This window comes from Nannospalax galili, unplaced genomic scaffold (assembly GCF_000622305.1).
Source record: "Nannospalax galili isolate Female #2095 unplaced genomic scaffold, S.galili_v1.0 scaffold581, whole genome shotgun sequence".
Classification (NCBI taxonomy): domain Eukaryota; kingdom Metazoa; phylum Chordata; class Mammalia; order Rodentia; family Spalacidae; genus Nannospalax; species Nannospalax galili.
The window spans coordinates 2,506,538-2,513,262 of record NW_008345699.1 but is presented as its reverse complement, the minus strand read 5'-3'; the positions used below and the strand labels follow the sequence as shown (position 1 = coordinate 2,513,262).

At 37.4% G+C, this 6,725-nt stretch overlaps 1 pseudogene; it reads left to right on the top strand.

Moving 5' to 3' along the window:
• Positions 1-2,177: 2,177 nt before the first annotated feature.
• On the top strand, positions 2,178-5,776 carry LOC103741101 (annotated as a pseudogene).
• Positions 5,777-6,725: the final 949 nt, after the last annotated feature.

Below are 6,725 nucleotides of genomic sequence, written 5' to 3'. Positions count from 1 at the left end.
AAAGAAGATTTCAAATCTAAAATCAGTTAGGAAAAGAGTATTCAAGATTTCTGGAGCACTGTAAAATGACCAAACTTACAAATCATAAGCATAGAATAAGAAGAAACCCCAGGTTGGAAGCACAGAAAAATACAAATATCTTTAACAAAATCATAGAAGAAAATTTCCCAAATCTAGAAAAAGTGATATTCTTCTAGATATATATGGCTTATCAAAGTTAAATCAAAATGATGTAAATAAACAGACCCATAGCACCCAATTTTCAGTAATTAAATTTTCCCAACTAAAATGAGCCCAGGACCAGATGGATAGTGCTGAATTCTACTAAAGCTTTAAAGATGAATGAATACCAATACTCATCAAATTATTCTGTAAAGTACAATTGAGAGAACAATCCCAATTCTTTCTATGAAACCATTATTCTAGTACCAAAACCAGACAAAGACACAACAAAAAAGAAAATTATAGATCATTCTTTCTGATGAACACAGATAGAAGGGTTCTCAATAAAATACTCAAAAAACAAATGAAGGAACAACAAAAAAAAGATTATCCACCATGATCAAGTTAGGTTTATGCTATAAATGCAGGAATGTTCAGTATATGTACTTCAATAAATGTAATCTACCACATAAACAGATTCAAGGATTGAAACTACACGATCATTACATGTAAAAAGCCCTTTGACAAAAATCCAACATTGATTCATGATGTAAAGTAATGGAGAATGTAGGGATGCAGCCTGTTTTCAACCAGATATGAAATCAGTGAGATACAACACTCACTATATTTCTTTCTATTATCTATCCATCTATCATCTATTATCTATCTCTCTATCATCTATCTATCATCTATCATCTATCTATCTGTCTATCTATCTATCCATCATCTATCTATGTATCATCTCTCTATGTATTATCTGTCATCTATCTATAATCTATCATCTATCTATCAGTCATCTATAATTTATCAATCTGTCATCTATTTAGCATGCATTAATATATATGTGTTTCCTATAGCTATTGGTGTATCGAGTATTAATTGAGCTATCAACCATCAATTTATGTACCTTTTATCTCTGTGTGAGTATGCACAGACATATATGATTATTTTTCTATTTATTAAGTTATTTTTAGTTGACTTATTTGACCAGGAAAATCTGGACGTACATGAGCACAAGGCAAACCATGATCTTCAAGCTGCAGTTTATCTCCATTCTAAACGAATCTGAAAGTGCATGAATGTAGTGTAGTTATGAACTATCACTGAAGTACGTACTCTAATGAGTAAGACAACTTACTGAAAGTACTCCATTTCAGCACAATTTGCTTTCTTTTTATTTTGAGGATGTCATTTATGAGCCCTGTATTTGCATCATTTCACGCTTCCTGCTCCAATATCTACCTCCTTCCATATCAGCCCCCACCACTCTGCAATGTCTTGTCCTCTTGTTTATTATTGCTTTGTATACATACATACATACATTTGAAAATATGGATTTATATATCATATATAATGTACTGAATCCATTTAGTGGTGTTTACGGGTACACTCCTGTTTAGGGTTGACCACTTGGGGTTAGATTACACATAGCTTTTCCCTGGAGAAAATTAATTCCTCCTCCTTCAGTATCCATTGAGTGCCCATAGCGCTTCAAATTCCCCACTCCACTTTAGCATGTCAACTGCTGTTTACACTATGTAGGTCTTATTCGGCAACACATTCTGGAGATTTCAAGGGTGCACCTTCACTACCACATCTAGAATAATATCTAGAAGTAGGATCTTGTTTCTATGCCTGGTACCATCTCTCCATCTCCTGTGTGCGTGTGCGTGTGCGTGTGCGTGCGCGTGCGCGTGCGTGTGCGTGTGTGTGCGTGTGTGTGTGTGTGTGTGTAGGCATCACACAGTTGCTCATTCTCTGCGTTTTGATTAATAATGTTAGCCAGCTGTAAAGACTGGTAACCACAATTTGTCTTCTATAAACCAAGTCAGCTGTACCTTCACCAATTCAAGTAAATTACCGCAATGAAAACATTCTGTCATAAGTCATGAAACTCAGCTTTTCTTTTTTTGTCCTTCCATTACTGGCTTCGTGCAGATTGGTGAGAGAATGTAACAGACACACAGATTACAAAAACATGTGATTAAATTATTTTTCAAAAGAACAACCGAAATATGAGTAATCATGCCATGAATGATGATAATATACTTCTAGGGGTCGCTTTTCATGATGCCCATGCTTGTTCATTCATTGCAGACAACAGCCAGATGTATGGAAAACACCGATAGTTATGAAAGAATCTGTAATTGACTTTGGTGCCCTCCTCAAAAGTATACTTATCTCATATAATCCCAATATCAAGCAGCAGTCTGTGACATGCAGAAAATACAGCTGCCTTTAAAATGCAGTGAGCACAGGTATAAATTTTATATCTTGGTAAAATCAAACCTGCAAGATGATAAAATAGCTTTAAAATATTTTATTTATTTATTTATTTTTATTTTAAGTGTATGCTTGTATTGCCTGCATGTAGGTAAGTGCACCCGGGTTGTGCAGTGCCCACACAGGACTGACGAGGCTGTCAGATCCCCTGGAACTGGAGTTACAGACAGTTGTTAGCTGCCATGTGGGTGCTAGGATTCGAACCCAGGTTTTCTGCAAGAATAGTCAGTGTTCTTATCCACTGAGCCGTCTCTCCAGCCCCAATAAACCAGCTTTAATGAAGACAATATGACAGACTAACATATTTTCAATGAAAAGGAAGATTTCTGGAACACGAGTGTTAAATTACAAAGGAAAGTGCTTAACACCCCATAGCAGTGAGTGCATGCAGCTTTCAGTGATAGTGTCTGCTGGACAAAGTAATTACTGAAAACTACTGTAACAATTTTTTTTTACAACATTTTACTTTTCTCACACTCATAAAAACTATCTCGAGGGGCTGGAGAGACGGCTCAGTGGTTAAAATTGCTGACTGCTCTTGCAGAGAACCTGGGTTCAGTTCCCAGAACCAACATGAAAACAGCCATCCATAACTCCAGTTCTAGGGAATCTGATGCCCTCTTCTGACCTCTGTTCACACTGCATGACATGGGTGCACCTTCTACATGCAAGCTACACATCCATACACATAAAATAGAAATAGTAAATAAAATATTTAAAAAATAAAAAAGACTGCTTTGAAATATATGAAGCCTAAGCATTAACAAGTACACTGAACAATGCTATCCTGCCTTGCTTGAAGAACTGGTTATTCTGTGGAATGCCTGTTAAATATAACTCTAATAAAACATATGAAGTACATGCTTTTGCTTTATTTCAATTTTCAAATTTTATTCTTGTTATTGACTCCAGTTTCCCAGCACCATTAAATTTCCTGTAACTGTAAAACAATAATAACCATATCTTCAGGATGCATCTATCTCAGGACAGTCTTCAGGTTTTTCTCCACTTCTGTATATCAAGTTTTTAAGATATTTTATTTATTATTTTTATATTTTTATGTGTATTCATGTATTGGCCGCATGTAGGTAAGTGCACCCATGTCATACAATGCCAATGGAGGACAGAAGAGGCTGTTGGATCCCTTAAAACTGGAGTTACAGACAGTTGTTAGCTGCTATGTGGGTGCTGGGATTCGAACCCGGGTCTTCTGCAAGAACAACCAGTGTTCTTAACTGCCGAGCCATCTCTCCTGCCCCTGTGTGTCGTTTTAATCATATTTGCTGTCATTTTGGGGAGATACTATTTTTATAGGAGTAAAGAACAAATAAATGAATCAGAAATAATTATGGGTGGATACACAGTACATTGACTATATCATACAAAATAGTTATAAAATAAAAATTCATAAAAGAAATTTTTCAGTTCTAAATGGAAAGAGATCCAGGCACCTGGACATTTTGATTACAAGATACAGGTGAAAGGCTACATTTATAAACTGTATTATTATGCAACAGCCATAAATTCTGCTCAGGTAATTGTTGTGATATATTAGTGAAGCCAGAAGAGATAATAGTGTATTATCCAATACCTTGGCGGCTTATAACAAGAGATCTAGGAATTTTAAAAATGTGAAGTATGGGGGATGAATGTAGCTGAGTCAGTAACATGCTTACCACAACATCCTGAGGTCTAGCTCCCAAAACCCACGTAAGAAAGTTAGGCATAATAGTGTGCTTGCAATCTCGGTGCTGAGGAGGGAAACACAGGTAGATCCCTGGGTCTTGCTGCCCAACCAATTTAGCCTACATGGTGAGTTTCAGGCTCATGAGAGACCCTGTCTCAAAAAAAAAAAAAAGTGGGCAGCACCTGACAAACAACACTCAGGTTCTCTTCTATCTTCTACATGTGTTTTCACATATGTGCGCACATATGTGCCTCTGCACACACACATGAACACATGCACACATAAAATACAACTTTAGCTTGACCTTGATATCAGTATGTGCTCTATGTTAGGCAGAGGTGATTTAGGCTTGAGTTTAATTGTATTCATGCTCAGATGCCAAGGAGCTCAGAAGATGGGTGACTGTGACCAGTGATAGTCATGTATATAGAGATTAGAAATGCATGTGAAAACGTCTCAATGTCAAGAGCCCTGGAATGAATTTTTCTGTATGAAACTGTGTGTTTTGACAACGAGGTGGAGATCTTTTTTAAACGTTGGAACCTCATTTAATTTTATGTCTTATAGAGTTTATAATGAGTAAAAGATTATATAAGCGTAATAATTCATCTTTAAACCTAGAAATGTACAGCCAATTTTGAAAGAGATGTACCCTAGCTCAGAAAAATGTTATTGAATAGGTTAATGCTGTTGTAATGAAATGCTTCTTTTAATTAAAAAAAATCACTGATTTTTACAAGAATTCTGTATTATGGAATCTTACAAAACAGCAACAACAGCAACAACAACAACTCTACCTATGTATCCCTATTTTTCAAATAAACAAAACATTCTCAACCCTGACTGTCTCTGGTTGGGGTCACAGGATGCAAAGCCTGAACCTGGGCTGACCATGCTATTCCGAGTGGAGGGACAGAGGCTCTGAGCCTGAAGAGCACAGCCAATCTCGGGCCAGGAGTATTACAGGCAATAAAGGTCTCTCACACAGGGCAGCCATGTCTTGCCCCTGAAACCACCTCTTCCTGAATATGGAGGAAAAGTGCGTCTTGGGCTGATCCCAGAGGAACTGTACCAGTTCCTTTATCCTGAAACTGGTGTGACAGGACCCCACACGCTTGGAACTGGGCTTAGCTTGTATTGTCTGTCCAAAGAAACATATGCGATCACCCCAGAGACCTTCTCCACCGTAGTGGTAATAGGGTTAATGGTCTATGTCATTAAAAATATCATGCTACCATTGGAGAATTTACTGATAAACTCAATGAGCAAAAAATTGTTCAGTTAGAAGTAAAACAGGTGAACATCAAACAAATCCAGTATGCAACTGACACAGACAAGGAGCAGCAGGCGCTGGTTCAGAAGCTCCACTACGTTTTCGATGTTTAGAGGAATAACATTGCCTTGACCTTGCAGGTCAGTTACCAGGAGTGCCTATATAGAGTATACAAAGAGGTGGAGAATCACCTGGATGATCATATTTCCATGCATGATATGGTACATTGAAAGGAGCAAGAGCACTTGATAAACTGGGTGGAGAAGCACGTGGTACAGAGCGTCTCCCAGCAGTACGAAAAGCAAAGTGCCAAGTGCACTGCAGATCTAAAACTGCTCTCAAAGAAGGCTCAAGCACAGCTGGGCATGTAAATGTATCTGTTTCAACTGAGACAGCCAGAAACAGCTAACTAATGGAAATTTGTCTGTGTGAACAAGTTCCTGTATTTCTGCCTACTGAAATTAGTGTACCTTTCCTAAGACGTGTTCAAGGTTCGTTTAGTGATTTAAATCTACTGGCCAGTCAGATATTTCTGATCCTTACTCTATATTTGGAGCTGTTTGCTGATCACGTTTGAAAGAGCCATTTGCAGCAACTCGGTACCTGACTAAAATCACCAAGTTATACTTTAAATTTATAATTAATTATATCGTCTTGCAATAAAGCAACAATTGAAAAAAATATTTAGAATTTTGGAACTAAAATAATTCTTTGTTACTATGCTTGCAATTATAATCTGGTAATGGTTTATTTACCTTCTATTATTGTATATTAATACATAATTTTGCGAAGTAACTATTTTCGTTATGAAATTTCCATACTGTTAGAAATAAAAGATGTCACAGTTTTGTAGAAAGGAATCTGAGATGAATTATCCTTCTGATGATCTTTACTAGGTGAGTTATGTAACAGGGCTATCAGCAGCCTTCATTGGGTCCTGAAGGAACAGACTGACCCTCAATTGCTGAAGCAAAGCTTTATTAGGAGAGATAACAGTCATGGACAGGATAATAGGATTCCTGAAGGGACAAATGCTTCAGTTCTGGGAAAAAAATGTTTCAGGTTCTTAAATTTCTAGGGCCCTTGGTGTAGTCACAAAAAGTGACTTAGCCTACATGCTAGGAGGCCCAAAGCAGTGAGGCACTGCATGAAACTGTATTTACATAACAAGGTTGTGCTGGACGTAAGCATGGAAGGGGGAGTTTATACCTGAAATGGGATGGGAGGGCATAAACCCAAAGTACACTTGTTTATTGACTCTGTCCAGAGAGACCGGCAGAGAGACAGAGACAGAGAGACAGAGAGACAGATACAGAGAGA